Source organism: Rhinoderma darwinii, chromosome 2 (assembly GCF_050947455.1).
Source record: "Rhinoderma darwinii isolate aRhiDar2 chromosome 2, aRhiDar2.hap1, whole genome shotgun sequence".
Classification (NCBI taxonomy): Eukaryota; Metazoa; Chordata; class Amphibia; order Anura; family Rhinodermatidae; genus Rhinoderma; species Rhinoderma darwinii.
Window position 1 is genome coordinate 418,733,202 of NC_134688.1, and position 16,120 is coordinate 418,749,321.

At 39.8% G+C, this 16,120-nt stretch overlaps 1 protein-coding gene across 1 annotated transcript in view; it reads right to left on the minus strand.

The window, feature by feature from the left end:
- PITPNM3 (PITPNM family member 3) overlaps positions 1-14,090 on the minus strand; it is a 261,407-nt gene extending 247,317 nt beyond the window's left edge. Inside the window, exon 1 of the mRNA XM_075854250.1 lies at positions 14,008-14,090. The gene's annotated coding sequence lies outside the window, so the exon portion shown is untranslated. The remainder of the gene's footprint in view (positions 1-14,007) is intronic.
- Between the last annotated feature and the right edge of the window lie 2,030 nt (positions 14,091-16,120).

Consider the following 16,120-nt stretch of genomic DNA (forward strand, 5'->3'; position numbering starts at 1 on the left):
TAGGTCGTACACTCTTTTATACATTTTTGTCCGTTCTTACTTCTAAAAACGTATACTTTTTTGTTCTTGAGCTAAATCAAACTTTGTAAAGTCAAGATTTCACATATATGGTGACAAAAACCTATAAGTTTTACGTTTTACGTTTTACGTTTAGAAACGTAGGGTTTAAGATTACATACGTCATCTATACGTCACCATTGACATCAATACAAGTAAAAACGTATACGTGTGGTATACAATTTGGAAAAGTACTGAAAAGCGTCGTAGACGACACTTTTCAGGACATGGAAAAAAAGGATAGAACTTAAGCAAACAAAACGAATGCACAAACGACACCATTAGTGCAGCCGTCCTGACCATAGAAATCAATGTACACGCTGCGGTACACGTTTTGACACTGTTTTTTCATGTAAAAATTTACATGTCAGACGTGCAGTAAAAACGAGATGTGAACTTACCCTATAGAGACACATAAAGAACAACAGGTTATGTTATATTACGTAAATGATGGTGCACTATTATCAATGATTGCCTGACATGTTTCACAATGGATCCATCATAAGTCAATGAGATATGTTATGCAATGGATCTGTCATAACAGCATGGCGCAGGTATTAACAGAAGCCGTGACACTAGTGTGAACAGAGCCCTATAGCTTTGCTCTATATTGCGCAGACTCAGATGATAGAGTGTTTGGTGTCTGCTAATGGGTTATTGAACCATTCCCGCAGATAAAGGATCAATTATAATAACACTACATTACCAGATAGGTTGACTCAAGGTAAGCCCATGCTTAAAGTGTCCTGTGAGATCATTTATAAAGAGAATTTATCACCTAAAAGAGAAGTAGACGGTTCAGAGCCTTATGGTATTCCTTGCAGATGATCATATTTTATAAGCTTCTCATTTCATGTTGATACAATCCTTAATTCGCTATGTTGGTTCGAGAAATGATTATTTATGCTCAGCACCATAAACAGCTCATCCAAACCCATTCTCTACAGTATGTCAGATGTATTTTAATCCCTGCTTGCTAGTAAACATTGTTTCTTCCATTAACCTTTTCAACGCAGTGCTTTGATTCTGTACGGAATAATAGCACATACAACAAGTGATATCAAACATGATATAGCCAGATATGTTAAAATTGGTAACTGCTGCTGTATTTGTGAAGATGGAAGAGACAGTAAGACACGATGGCATCTTAGCAGTGCCAGGCAGCAAAAGAACCGTGAATGGATGGACACGCTACTATTGTCAGACTTCTGGTTGCCATAGTTACATTTCAAAGCCTTGCAGCAAATACCCATGCGGTGAGAGGCTGCTTGGGTTCTAAAGAATACGGTCAAGAATAAATCCAATAATAGCTGCTCATTATGAGGACAATAATGAACAGATTTCACAGCGGTTCTTCCTAAACCCTTCCCCTTTACAGACAATGGAGCTAATGATATGAATTTGCAAACGACACACTACAGCATATATGTTATGCATTATATAAGCCATATTGTCGCATGTGACTATCTGTTATGGACCTACTGAAGCATGTAGTTCTACATGATGTGAAGATATGAACCAACTTGACATAATGCACAAGCATGAATACAGTGGAGGAAATAAGTATTTGATCCCTTGCTGATTTTGTAAGTTTGCCCACTGTCAAAGTCATGAACAGTCTAGAATTTTTAGGCTAGGTTAATTTTACCAGTGAGAGATAGATTATATTTAAAAAAAATAAGAAAATCACATTGTCAAAATTATATATATTTATTTGCATTGTGCACAGAGAAATAAGTATTTGATCCCCGACCAACCATTAAGAGTTCAGCCTCCTCCAGACCAGTTACACGCTCCAAATCAACTTGGTGCCTGCATTAAAGACAGCTGTCTTACATGGTCACCTGTATAAAAGACTCCTGTCCACAGACTCAATTAATCAGTCTGACTCTAACCTCTACAACATGGGCAAGACCAAAGAGCTTTCTAAGGATGTCAGGGACAAGATCATAGACCTGCACAAGGCTGGAATGGGCTACAAAACCATAAGTAAGACGCTGGGTGAGAAGGAGACAACTGTTGGTGCAATAGTAAGAAAATGGAAGACATACAAAATGACTGTCAATCGACAACGATCTGGGGCTCCATGCAAAATCTCACCTCGTGGGGTATCCTTGATCCTGAGGAAGGTGAGAGCTCAGCCGAAAACTACAGGGGGAACTTGTTAATGATCTCAAGGCAGCTGGGACCACAGTCACCAAGAAAACCATTGGTAACACATTACGCCGTAATGGATTAAAATCCTGCAGTGCCCGCAAGGTCCCCCTGCTCAAGAAGGCACATGTACAGGCCCGTCTGAAGTTTGCAAATGAACATCTGGATGATTCTGAGAGTGATTGGGAGAAGGTGCTGTGGTCAGATGAGACTAAAATTGAGCTCTTTGGCATTAACTCAACTCGCCGTTTTTGGAGGAAGAGAAATGCTGCCTATGACCCAAAGAACACCGTACCCACTGTCAAGCATGGAGGTGGAAACATTATGTTTTGGGGGTGTTTCTCTGCTAAGGGCACAGGACTACTTCACCGCATCAATGGGAGAATGGATGGAGCCATGTACTGTCAAATCCTGAGTGACAACCTCCTTACCTCCACCAGGACATTAAAAATGGCTCGTGGCTGGGTCTTCCAGCACGACAATGACCCGAAACATACAGCCAAGGCAACAAAGGAGTGGCTCAAAAAGAAGCACATTAAGGTCATGGAGTGGCCTAGCCAGTCTCCAGACCTTAATCCCATCGAAAACTTATGGAGGGAGCTGAAGATCCGAGTTGCCAAGCGACAGCCTCGAAATCTTAATGATTTACAGATGATCTGCAAAGAGGAGTGGGCCAAAATTCCATCTAACATGTGTGCAAACCTCATCATCAACTACTAAAAATGTCTGACTGCTGTGCGTGCCAACAAGGGTTTTGCCACTAAGTATTAAGACTTGTTTGCCAAAGGGATCAAATACTTATTTCTCTGTGCACAATGCAAATAAATATATATAATTTTGACAATGTGATTTTTTTTAATTTTTTTTATATAATCTATCTCTCACTAGTAAAATTAACCTAGCCTAAAAATTCTAGACTGTTCATGTCTTTGACAGTGGGCAAACTTACAAAATCAGCAAGGGATCAAATACTTATTTCCTCCACTGTATATATGCATATCACAATAAGCCCTACTATATAGGAAAGGTGCAAGAAAATAGTGTGCAGATAATTAGTATTAAAAGGGTTGTGCGGGCACAGGACGTTTTTTTTCTGATGACCTATCTACAGGATAGGTCATCAGCATATGATTGATGGGGGTCCGATACCCGGACGCCACACTGATCAGCTGCCTCCGGGCACCGGATGTTATGCAGTGTTCAGTGCCGGAAGCAGAAGGCTTCGTACACTGTATAGGAGCCGTGCAGCAGAACTGTATCTCTGCTCCTTTTCAGTTGAATAGGAGCAGAGTTGCAGTACTACAGCACGGCCACTATACCGTGACCAGAACCATCTGCTTCCGGCACTGACATCCAGCGCAGAAGGCAGCCAGAACAGTTGATCGTGCGGGGAATCGGGTGTCAGACCCCCACCGATCATATACTGATGAGCTATCCTGTGTATAGGTCATCAGTATGAAAAAAACGTAAGGTGACCCCTTCAGGACCAAGCCATTTTTTGGATTTTCATATTAATTTTTTCCTCCCCACATTAAAAACGCTATAACTTCTTTCTTTTTCTGTCATTATAGCTATATGAGGGCTTGTTTTTTGCGGGGCAAGTTGTAGTTTTTAACGGTATCATTTGTTGTACCATATAAATGTATTGGGAAACTGCAAAAAAATTCTTTGTGGGGTTGAATCGGAAAAAACAGCGATTCCTCAATCTTTTGAGGGGTTTTGTTTTTACGGCTTTCACCATACGGTAAAAATAGTATGCGAGCTTTATTCTACCCGTCAATACGATTATGGCAATACAAAATTTATAGTTTTAAGAATGTTTTATTACTTTTACAAGGAAGCTATTAAAAAGAAAATTTTTGTGTTATGTTGCTACATTAAGAGAGCCATAACTTTTTTATTTTTCCATTGATTGAGTGGTATGAGGGCTTATTTTTTGCGGGGCGAGCTCTAGTTTTTGTTGGTACCATTTTGGGCTTCACGAGACTTTTTGATCATTTTTTTATTCATTTTTTTGTGAAATATGAAGTGACCAAAAAACAGCGATTGTTGCGTTTTATATTGTTGTATTTTTACGATATTCACCATGCGCATTAAATAATGCTATAGTGTAATAATTCGGACTTTTACGGATGCAGTCATACCAATTGTATTTTTTTAAAATTTTTACATTACTTCAGAGGAAAATAGGAAAAGGAGAGTTTTTTTAACTTTTAATTTTTGTATTTTTTTTACAGTATTAAAAACATTATTTATCTTTTTTTACACATTTTATTAGTCCCTCTAGGGGAGTTGAACCAGCAATCGTTAGATCGCTGGTACAATACACTGCAATACTAATGTATTGCTGTGTATTGTCATTTTTACAGGCTCCTGTTAAGCCGTGCCAGAGACAAGGCTTAACAGGAGATGAAGAAAGGCAGCCCTGGGAGCCTTCATAAGGTCATTAGGCCCCTGGACTGCCATGACAACCATTGGTGCCCCTGATCGCTTTGCAGGGTGCACCCCACTATTTGTAACGTCTTACATGCTGCGATCGTACTTGATCACAGCATCTAAGGGGTTAAACAATCGATCGCTGTTCCTGGCTGTTATTCCCGGGTGTCAGCTGTAAAACATAGCTGTCACCCGCTGTGTACGGAGCGGGCTCTGCGGATGAGCCCTCTCAGAGCACTACCTCCCCCACTCTGACGCAATAGTATGTCGTGGCGCGGGCAGAGGTAAATATGGCTGATGCCATGTAAAAGGCATATGGTACTCAAAGCATTCATGGAAGCACTAAATGCCAGATTAATATATTCTGGGACTTGGTACTTAGCACGGCACTATTTAATAATTTCCTATATGACTAAAAGTATGTGAACACCCCTCCTAATTATTAAGTTCAGGAGTTTTAGCCACACCCATTGCGAACAGGTACATGAAATCAAGGACACAGCCACACAGGTCATACAGAGGCGCTAAATAACTTTCATGCCACTGTCATAGAATGTCACAAGTCAAAATTTCTGATCTACTAAATCTAAATCAACTGTAAATGCTAATATTGGGAAGTGGATGTCTCTAGCTGTAACAGCTCATCCACAGCAGCAGACCACTCAAACTCGCAGAGCAGGGCCGCCGAGTGCTGAAGCGCGTGGCATGTTAGAATTGCATAAAGGTCACTATAGAGTTCCAAACTAGTTCCCCAAGTGACATCATCCCAAAAACTCTGTGTCAGGAGCTTCATGAAATGGGTTTCCATCGTTGAGCACCTGCACACAAGCCTAAGATCACCCCAAGCAATGCCAGGCATCATCTGGGGTAGTGTAATGCATGCCGCCACTGGACTCTGAAGCACTAAAAACACGTTCTCTGAATCATGTGCCACTATCTGGCAGTCGGATGGACAAATCTGGGTTTATTTGATTAAGTAAAATTGTACCTACAGGAATGCATCGCGCCTACTGTAACATTTGGTTAGTATAAATGGTTTGGGTTATTTTTCAGGGTTTGGGCTAGGCCCCTTATTTACAATGAAAAGTAATGTTAATTCTACAACATACAAAGACATTTTAGACAGTTGTATGCTTCCAACCTCAAAAGCACTTATCTATATATGATAGTATACCTCTAAATATTACAGTCATACAGTTACCAAATAGTACTACTATAAAGAGCCAAATAATAATCACCACACCATGATCACATATTACCACCCCATATTTTAACTGAATAATACCAACATGCTGGTACTCAATAAAATCCACTTTACAAAGACCAATATTTCCACCATACAGTGACCATATAGTGGTAGATACCAGTCCTACACAGGAGCTCTGCAGACCATATAAGTAATTAGAGTACAATGACATCCAGTGACTTTCAGGTGACGTCTTCTGTGATTAGAGTCGCTCACTTTCCCTTTTCTTCTATGTCCAGTCAAGACTGCAATGACGACTTCTCCTGACAAAGACATGTCCCTGCAGAATTTTCCATATTTGGCTCCTTGCTTTTTCAGCACCCTACCCAGCTTTTAGTTCACCCCACACAGTAATAGTGTCCTCTTTAGACTGTACATAGTGCTAATGTCGCTTTTAGTGCCCCCCCACAGTAATAGAGCCCCCTTTAGGCCCCCACAGTAATACCCCTTTTATGCCCAAACTCAAAAATAATGCCCCTTTTATGCTGCCACTCAGCAATAATGCCCCTTTTTTGTTCCACTCAGTAACAATGCCCCCGTTTATGCCCCCACTCTGAAATAATGCCCCATTTTATGCCCACCACTTAGTAATAATACCCCCTTTATGCCACCACTTAATAAAGACCCTTTTATGCCCCCTACAAAAGTAGTGTCCTACCACCATTAATAGAACCTCCTTTGAGCGCCTGAAAAAAACAAAATACGCTCACCCAACCCCGTTCCCTCGATGAGTTAGGATTTCTTCCTCTCCAAAGCAGGCGCGAGATGCAATTATGATTGCCAAACCCCCCTTTAACCGTGGGACTAGTGCATACTAGCTAGCTGGTGCACTATAGCAGTCATCGAGTATGGGCCTGGGGTAACCACAGATAACCAGTTGCACAGTCCCTTTATACAGCAACAGAGCAAACCCACTTAGGCATTACCATACTTTAAAGAATCTTTTTCAGGAAGACTTGACATTTTCTTAATTTAAACTTCACCCAAAAGTGGAGACCAAGATCCCCATAAAAAAAGACAACGTATCTCTATTAACACAGCCATCAGCATGACATAAAGAGTGCCCACCATAAACAAAGACACCAATAAACGTGTTAAATTGACCACAATAAAAGTGCCACTGGAATGCCCGAAATAAACAGTTCCAGTAGAGTGCCTCCCTTCACACAGACATGGAATGAAATAATACAATTCTGGCTGCCTACAACCTCACTGATGGTGGCATGACTGCATAAAACTTTATACAGCTGCCATTAAAAACTATGGAAGTAACAAAGTTCCCCTTACTGCTGTATAGAAAAATAGGAGATCTCGTCTATTTCAGAAGACTCCAGCAAAATTCCTGGAGAGTAGACAAATATGAGCTTCGGGCCTTTTTTTTAATAGAATTTATGCTTCTTTAATGCACAGATCTGTGCTTCCTGTTAAAACGCTTCTAAAGGTTGAACTTCCTACTGGAAGCTGGCAGAGGAAGTTGCAATTATTCTTTAAGTCTACGGTGCAGGACAAGTGAAGTACATGGGTTTCATTCAAGAGCATAAGTGCAGTTTAATAGTCTGGGAGGAGATTTGTTTTAATATACTAATTTTGTCTTCAACTAGGCACATGCTTTCTGTGCCTAAATAGTTAATACTATATATCCTTGATTACATTCTTATGCTATATTCTTCCTCCATCCTTGCTTGACATTCATCTTCAGGGATGGGCGCATGTGTTCTGGTGCACCATAGAGATCACTGATCTCTACATGAGTATCCATCTCACGTCTGTTATCAGATTGCAGAATGTTCTTGCATATTGTATTGAATTCAAAATAATGTTACTCAGTTTACAACAATGCTTACTTCCCTGATACTTCAACAGATTACTTTATGATCTCCTGTCAACCAGTGATACATTTAATATATCTCTGATCATAGAAGTCATTTAATGAAACCCATTATATCAAGAAGTGAAACTTAAACAAAAATTGTATCATTTTATCAGTTCCCAATAAAATCGACTTAAAAGAGTAATTATCGGAAGTGTAAGCAATTGTAACTGTTCTTTTTTTATACGAACCACAATTGTTTCTTTGTGTGGAGTTATCAAAACAGAGGCATTAGGAAGAAAATGAAAATCACTCGAGATTAAATATATGAACTAATCTAACACCTGAAACACAAAGAAAGAAGGGAAACAGATTGAATAGGAAGGAGCTGGTACTGTATATCAAATGCTTCTGTTACACTTAAAGCGACCCTCCAGTCAAAAACGAAAAATCAACTATACACTGCAAAATTGTAGTTAACAAACCTGGTGACCTTCTCCTGCTTGCTCCTGACTCCAGTCCTGTGTTCTGGTCCCAACTGTCTGGTATCCAAGAAAGACACATTGTTCTTATCGCTGACCCCCAGTGATCACACATGTATCCCTTATCCTGTGGATAGGGGATGCATGTGTTTCGTGGGGAAACCCCTTTAAAGAGGATCTGTCACTTGTTTATTAATGCTCAATCTCCTAGCTAATCTAATAGGTGCCGTCACACTGATAAGGATTGTGAAAATGGTCTCTCAAATCGTTTATTTTAAAGTTATGAGCTTTTTTCTAAATATGCAAATGATGCTATACTAGACAAGTGGTTGTGGACACCAGGGATTCTCCTGAGGTGGCGCTACCTCACAGCCTCTGACACTGTCCTATCAGCATGAAGCTGCTTCACACTGTGTGAGGGACTGAGGCTGGAGAGAAGGGGCTCACTTAAAATAGCCATAACTAGAACAGTGGTGGCACATGAAAGATGGGATTCTAATCTTTCATATGCCACCGGATCGCAGTTCTAGCTGTGAAACAACCGGAGGTATCACCAGTTAAAGACACAGTCAGGAATGGAAACTGTATATGCATATAGAAAACAGCTTCCACTCCCGACTATTTTCAACTGGTGAAACATCTGGTTGTTTCACAGATAGAACTGAAATCCTGGTGGCATATGAAAGATTAGAATCTCATATTTCATATTTTCTAGGTGGTCCACAGCCTAAAATATAGCCATTTTAAGTGATCCCCCTTCCCTCCCATCTCAGTCTCTCACACGGTGTGTGAAGCAGCTTCATGCTCATAGGACAGCGTCAGAGGCTGTGAGGTAACTCCACCTCAGGAGAGTCGCTGGTGTTGACACCCACTTGGCTAGTATAGTCTAATTTGCATATTTAGGAAAAAAAGCTCATAACTTATATTTTCACTAGTATTATCAATGTGATAGTGCCTATTAGATTACCTAGGGGATTGGGAATTACTAAACGAGTGACAGATCCTCTAACTATAATTTCGCAGTTTATAGTTCATTTTGTGTTTTTGACTAGAGAGTCGCTTTAAAGGGGTTGTGCGAGATTTGAAGAAACAGCGGCACTCTTGGCCCATGGGCTGTGTAAGGTATTACAGCGGAGCCTAATTTAAGTGAATGGGGCTGACCTGGAATACTAGACACAGCCCATAGACAAGAGTGGCGCTGTTTCTGGCAAAAACAAAAAGCAGAATACAATCCCTTTTTAAGAATCTTTAAAAATAAATGAATTCTAAGTTTAGTTTGTTTAAATTTCAGATTAAAAACATGAGCAATGCATGTAACCAAGGTACAGTTATTTGCCTATTCTGAGCTGATCTTTGAGGCGACCAGTGAAAGGATTTTTATGTTGAAAGCAGGATTATGAAAAGAGGTGCCCTGTGTTTTAGGAATTGCAAATCACATAGATTACAGATAATTCTGTTGCTCCTATAGAATGGAATTAAACTTTATGTACTTGGTGTTAAGATTTCCCATTCAGAGGGGTTCTCTGTGAGCGAAAAATAGGTCCAATTCACTTTAGAATGGAAAGTGCTGAAACCTTGTAATGCTTTCTCCTTGTTAAAGGAGTTATTGCATTAACTATTTACAAGCCGGATATGCCTAAAAATAACAAATCATCATAAACTTGGCCTAATGGAGTTCAAGACCACAAGAAGATTATTATCAAACTCTTGTCAAGGCTTTAGACTAAAACTGGTGGACAAAGCGAGGAAGCATATGCTTGTCTAAAATGTCTTTGTAAGCTGTAGCATTAACATTACTCTTCATTGGAAATAAGGGGCCTAGCCCAAACCATGAAGAACAGCCCCATGTCATTATCCCTTCTCCACCAAATTTTACAGTAGGTACTATGCATTCCGGTATGCAGCATTCTCCTGGCATCCGCCAAATTCATTCACAAGACTTCCAGTAAAATGTAATTAATGTCTGCAAAAAAAACCTGTTCCCACTGCGAGTCCATTGGCGGCATGCTTTACATTACTCCAGCTGATGCTTGGTATTGCACATGTCCAAAACAGAGAAAGAGACTGCAGCAAAGTAGAAAAAGTACTTTTTAATTCACCAAAAACATGACCTTGCAAGGTTTCAACCCTGTCAGGGTCTTTCTCAAGCATGAAATACAAAGACCAGGTGCACAATATATGTAGCAGATATCTTATGACATCCCATCCTGTGAGTAAATTTATACAAAATTTATAAAACTATCTAAGCAGTGAAGAGTTAATATTATCAATGCAAACATATAAAATCAGTGTAAGTGACTACTTAAAAGTGGATCACCATAAATACTAGTAAAACTACCAGAGTATGATTCCAAATGTGTTTGTGCATCAGTAATTACTTAGAACAAATGTCTAGAGGGGACTGGTTGCTAAAAACGGTGTCAATAAAAATGACAATATACTGCAATGGGAATTGTGTATTGTGTATTGTACCCGCAATCGTTAGTCCCTAGGGGTACTAATAAAATGTGTAAAAAAAAGTTATATAAAAAGTTATTAGAAGTGAAAAAAAAACTAATAAAAAAGTTAAAAACAACGTTTCCCATTTTCCTCTAAAGTTATGTCAAATATAAAAAAAATAAACAAAATTGAAATCCCTGCATCCGTAAAAGTCTAAACGAATACAATATACCATTATTTAACTCACACGGTGAACGCCATAAAAAAGAAAGAATTTAAAACCGCCAAAATCGCTGTATATTGGTAACCTTAGCTCTCAAAAAAATGGAGTAAAAAGTGATTAAAAAGTTGTATATACCAATAGTTGTGTGTCTGGCAAAAGATAAGCCCTCACACCGCTCAATCAACCAAAAAATAAATAAATTATGGCTCTCGGAATGTGGTATAACAAAAAAAATATTTTTTTTAACAAATTGCTTCTTTGTAAAAATATTTTTTTTAAAAACCATACAAATTTGGTATCATTGTAAGGGAGGATTTACACGGGCGTGTGCGTTTCGCGCACGCAAAAAAACGTGGCATTTTGCACACGCAAAAGGCACTTAACAGCTCCGTGTGTCATCACCATATGATGCGTGGCTGCGTGATTTTCGCCATCATTATGACACTCTGTTTACATGTTTGTAAACAGAAAAGCACATGGTGCTTTTCTGTTTTCAATCATACTTGTTACTGCTGTTGCGCGAATCACGCGCGTCACACGGAAGTGCTTTCGTGTGGTGCGCGTGATTTTCACGCACCCATTGACTTCAAACAGCGGAGAAATATAGAACATGTCATGTGTTTCACGCAGCGGACACACTCTGCGTGAAAATCACGGACTGTCTGCACGGCCCCATAGGCTAACATAGGTCCGTGAGATGCGCGTGAAAATCACGCGTGTTGCACGTTCGTGTAAATCCGCCCTAATACCAATGAGCCGCAGAATAAAGTTAATTGGTCATTTTTTACCGCACGGTGGAAGCCGTAAAAACGAAAACCCAAAAAGCGATCGCAGTTTTTTTCCAATTTCAGCCTGCAAAGAATTTTTTTTCAGTTTCCCAGTACATTATATGGTACTTTTAATGGTGTCAATAGAAACTACAACTCCTCCCGCAAAAAAAAGCCCTCACCTATCGATGGAAAAACAAAAAAAAGATATGGCACTTGGAAGGCGGGGAGAGAAAAACGAAAAAGGAAAAAATGGATCAGTCCTGAAAGGGTTAATTAATTTTGAATGAAAAAAACCATTTATGACCACATGTGGGGTGTTGTCGTCCTCAGGAGAAATTCATTCACAATTCTTGGCATGCTTTTTCTCCTTTATCCCTTGTGAAAATTATTAAAACATTTTAACTGCCTAATTCTAATAAATTCTCCTTTATTCTTTGTAAATATTTATACTTTTTTTTTCAGAAAAAAAAGTAGATTTTCATTTTCACAGACTAATTACAATAAATTTAGCAAACAACCTGTGGGGGTCAAAATTCTAACTATTCCCCTATATAAATTCCTTCAGGGGTGTAATTTCCAAAACGGGGTAACTTTTTGGGGGTTTCCACTATTTTGGCACCACAAGACCTCTTCAAACCTGACATGGTGCCTAAAATATATTCTAAAAAAAAAAGGAGGCCCCAAAATCTACTAGGTGCTCCTTTACTTCTGAGACCTGTATTTCAGTCCATTACCAGAGTAGGGTTACATGTGGGATATTTCTAAAAACTTCAGAATCCGAGCAATAAATATGGAGTTGTATTTCTCAGGTAAAACCTTCTGTGGTACAAAAAAAAAGTATTACAAATGAATTTCGGCAAAAAAAATGAAATTTGGAAATTTCACCTCTACTTTGCTTTAATTCCTGTGAAACGCCTAAAGGGATAAGAAACTTTCTGAATGCGGTTTTGAATAATTTGAGGGGTGCACTTTTTAAAATGGGGTGATTTATGGGGACTTTCTAAAATATAAGGCCCTCAAAGCCACTTCAGAACGCAACTGGTCCATAAAAAATTTTCTTAAAAATGTGAGAAATTGCTGCTAAAGTTCTAAGCCTTGTAGCGTCCTGGAAAAATAAAACTGGGAACTGTTAATTAGCAACTATTTTGTGTTTTATTGCTATCTGTTTTAGAAGCAGATGCATTTAAAATTATAAAAATGCAAATTTTTGCAAATTTTCTCTATTGGTGTTTTTCACAAAAAAATACTGAGTTTAATCGACCAAATTTATCCACTAACATAAAAGTACAATATGTCATAAGAAAACAATCTCAGAATCGCTTGGATAGGTAAAAGCAATCCAAAGTTATTAACACATGTCAGGTTTGAAAAAAACTGACTGTGTCCACAAGGCCAATATAGGCTGTGTCCTAAAGAGGTTAAGCTCAATGAGACGATGAGTTTTCATTAAAGAACCAGAGGTTTCTGTTTCCATCACCATTGAAATCAATGGTGATGGAAACAGAAACCTCTGGTTCTTTAATGAAAACTCATCCTCAGGTGCCTGTGGTTTCCGTTTGTCTTTTTTGTGCACCGGGTCCGTCGTTTTGCCGGATCGATGTCAGTTTGTGTCTGACGGAAACCTCCGACGGAACATCAGAACGGGACCCCAACGCAGATGTGAACAAAACCTAAAATAAGAAAAAAAAGCAACTTTGCAAATAGTGCTGATTAAAAAGGTCTTACTGTTTTGTGTATGCAGCTCCAATACTAATCTATTTATCTTCATGGTTACAGACTACAAACGAAGGCCGGACGTGAATAACTAACATGATTACTGGCGCGGACGGCCGCAGACATCCGTCCCCATTTGTGGGCCGTGCTCTCATTATGTATTGGAGCACGGTCCGTAAAATGCAAAATAGGACGTCCTATTTTTTACAGAAATTTTCTACAGCACGGACACCTTCCCGTAAATATAGGGGAAGGTGTCAGTCGGCAATAGAAATCAATGGGTCCGTAATTACGGTCATGTGCATGGGGCCTAACCCGGTGTTTATTCTGAGTCTGCAGTCATGCGTTCCCCTCATTTATCTGCCTCTCTTCTGTTGTCAGTAGGTTAACAAAGAGGAAGGAATTCAGGATTATACTACACATGGGGTTTGCTAGTCTGTAATCATGGAGATACATAGTACTGCATAGGAGCTGTATACACAAAACAGTAAGATATTTTGAGTCAATACAATTTCTGATGACTTATCTTAGACTCAGTGAATCAATAAGAAAACTCATTGCAAAATGATAAATAGCCTTAAAAATTAAAGTGAATATTTAAAAAAAAACAAAAACAATAGTTGTACAATTTCTCAAGACAGCAATATTAAATGAAATTCTTAGGACTTAGAACATACCTCTGGCATCAAAGAACTCATCGTCTGAGCTGTCCACGGAGTCATTCACAATTTTCTGTAGGTGCCACTGGGCACTACTAAAGCGTCGTGTTCCACCTACAATAAGTAAATTACAATGGTTACTGTGGATTCAATACTGGGACAGGCACAACAATGGTGTCTAAAATCAGAGAACGGGCTATATGTAGGATACCTGCTCAACCCAATCATTGGTGGCCAAATAATAGATATTCATGTACCGGTAGACCCCAGATCAGGGACCAGGATATCGAGATTAGGACACCAGACTGTTCGAGTGGAGTCTTCAACATATAAGTGGGAAAACTGCCTACTCATACTGTAGGTTTACGTTGCAGTGATTCTGATACCAACAAATGAAATGTTAAATAGTGAGTCATATAGCGTCTTGTGAGTTTCCATCAGTGCCATTACCAGGTGCGAGACTTGCATAATCCTAAACTACTAATGTACAATCTAGCATAGAGCAGGGCAGAGGGTAGGTGCAACATGGTCATGTTTTGGAAAGGCATGACTGTGGAGCAAATGCATTAAGTAACTTACTATGGCTGCTGTTATTATGGGGGCACTGGGACATTTAAAAAAGGAGCATGCAAACCAGTGTCTTCTGTTAGTGACATATGCCCATCTTTAGTTGTTAGTTAGACCACCCGACTCAACAAAAAACAGATTCCATCGTAAAAACCTATGACCACTTCTGCTGCAGATCGCAACTAAATCAAATCTTTGATGGGACATATACTTATGTTACATGTCATCTAAATTAAATACTGAATGAATGTAGTAATCATATCCTAATTAACTAAGTAATTTATTAGTGTCCTTGATGTCGCTTTAAAATACTCCTGCAAACCTTTAAAGGGTGCCTTTCATTACAAAATAAAATCTCCTCTTGAAATTGAAGATTTGGAGATTCAGCTATAGATGAATGTGAGATGTAGTCCCGCTAGAAATTGTGTGTCTAACCTGGTCTTTCTCCATCCCTTTTCATACCCTTTTTTTAAAAAAAATGCATATGCAGTATATTCTCTCCATGCCTGCTGAGTAAATTGTCCCCACACAGCATACAGTCACACACACATATTTAGCAGACTCTTCCAAAATAAAATCTCCTCTTGAAATTGAAGATTTGGAGATTCAGCTATAGATGAATGTGATATGTAATCTCGCTAGAAATTGTGTGTCTAACCTGGTCTTTCTCCATCCCTTTTCATACCCTTTTTTAAAAAAAAATGCATATGCAGTATATTCTCTCCATGCCTGCTGAGTAAATTGTCCCCACACAGCATACAGTCACACACACATATTTAGCAGACTCTTCCAAAATACAAGGCAACACTCCAAATAGTGAGAGAGAGGGAAAAGAGAGAGCGAGAGGAGAGAGAGAGAAAAGATATAGGAAAGAGAAAAGAGAGAGAGAGAAAGGGGGGAGAGAGAAAGGGGGGAGAGAGAGAAATCGGGGGAGAGAGAGATAGAAAAGGGGGGAGAGAAAGAGAGAAAGGGGGGAGAGAAAGAGAGAAAGGGGGGAGAGAGAGAGAAAGGGGGGAGAGAGAGCGAAAGGGGGGGAGAGAGAGAAAGGGGGGGAGAGAGAGAGCGAAAGGGGGGGAGAGAGAGAAAGGGGAGGGGAGAGAGAGAGAGAGAAAGGGGGGAGGAGAGAGAAAGAAAGGGGGGGAGAGAGAAAGAAAGGGGGGGAGAGAGAGAAAAAGGGGGGTAGATAGAGAAAGGGGAGGAGAGAGAGAGAAAGGGGGTAGATAGAGAAAGGGGAGAGAGAGAGAGAAAGGGGGGTAGATAGAGAAATGGGAGAGAGAGAGAGAGAGAAAGGGGGGAGAGAGAAAGGGGGAGAGAGCGAAAGGGGGGAGAGAGAAAGGGGGAAGAGAAAGAAAGGGGGAGAGAGAGAGAGAAAGGGGGGAGACAGAGCAAAGAGAGAGAAAGGGGGGAGAGAGAGAGAAAGGGGGGGAGAGAGAGAGAGAGAGAAAGGGGGGAGACAGAGCAAAGAGAGACAGAGAAAAGAGAGAGAGGAAAGAGAGAGAGAAGAGAGATTGAGGAAATAGAGAGAAAAGAGAGGGAGAGAAAGGGGGGAGAGAGAGAGAAAGGG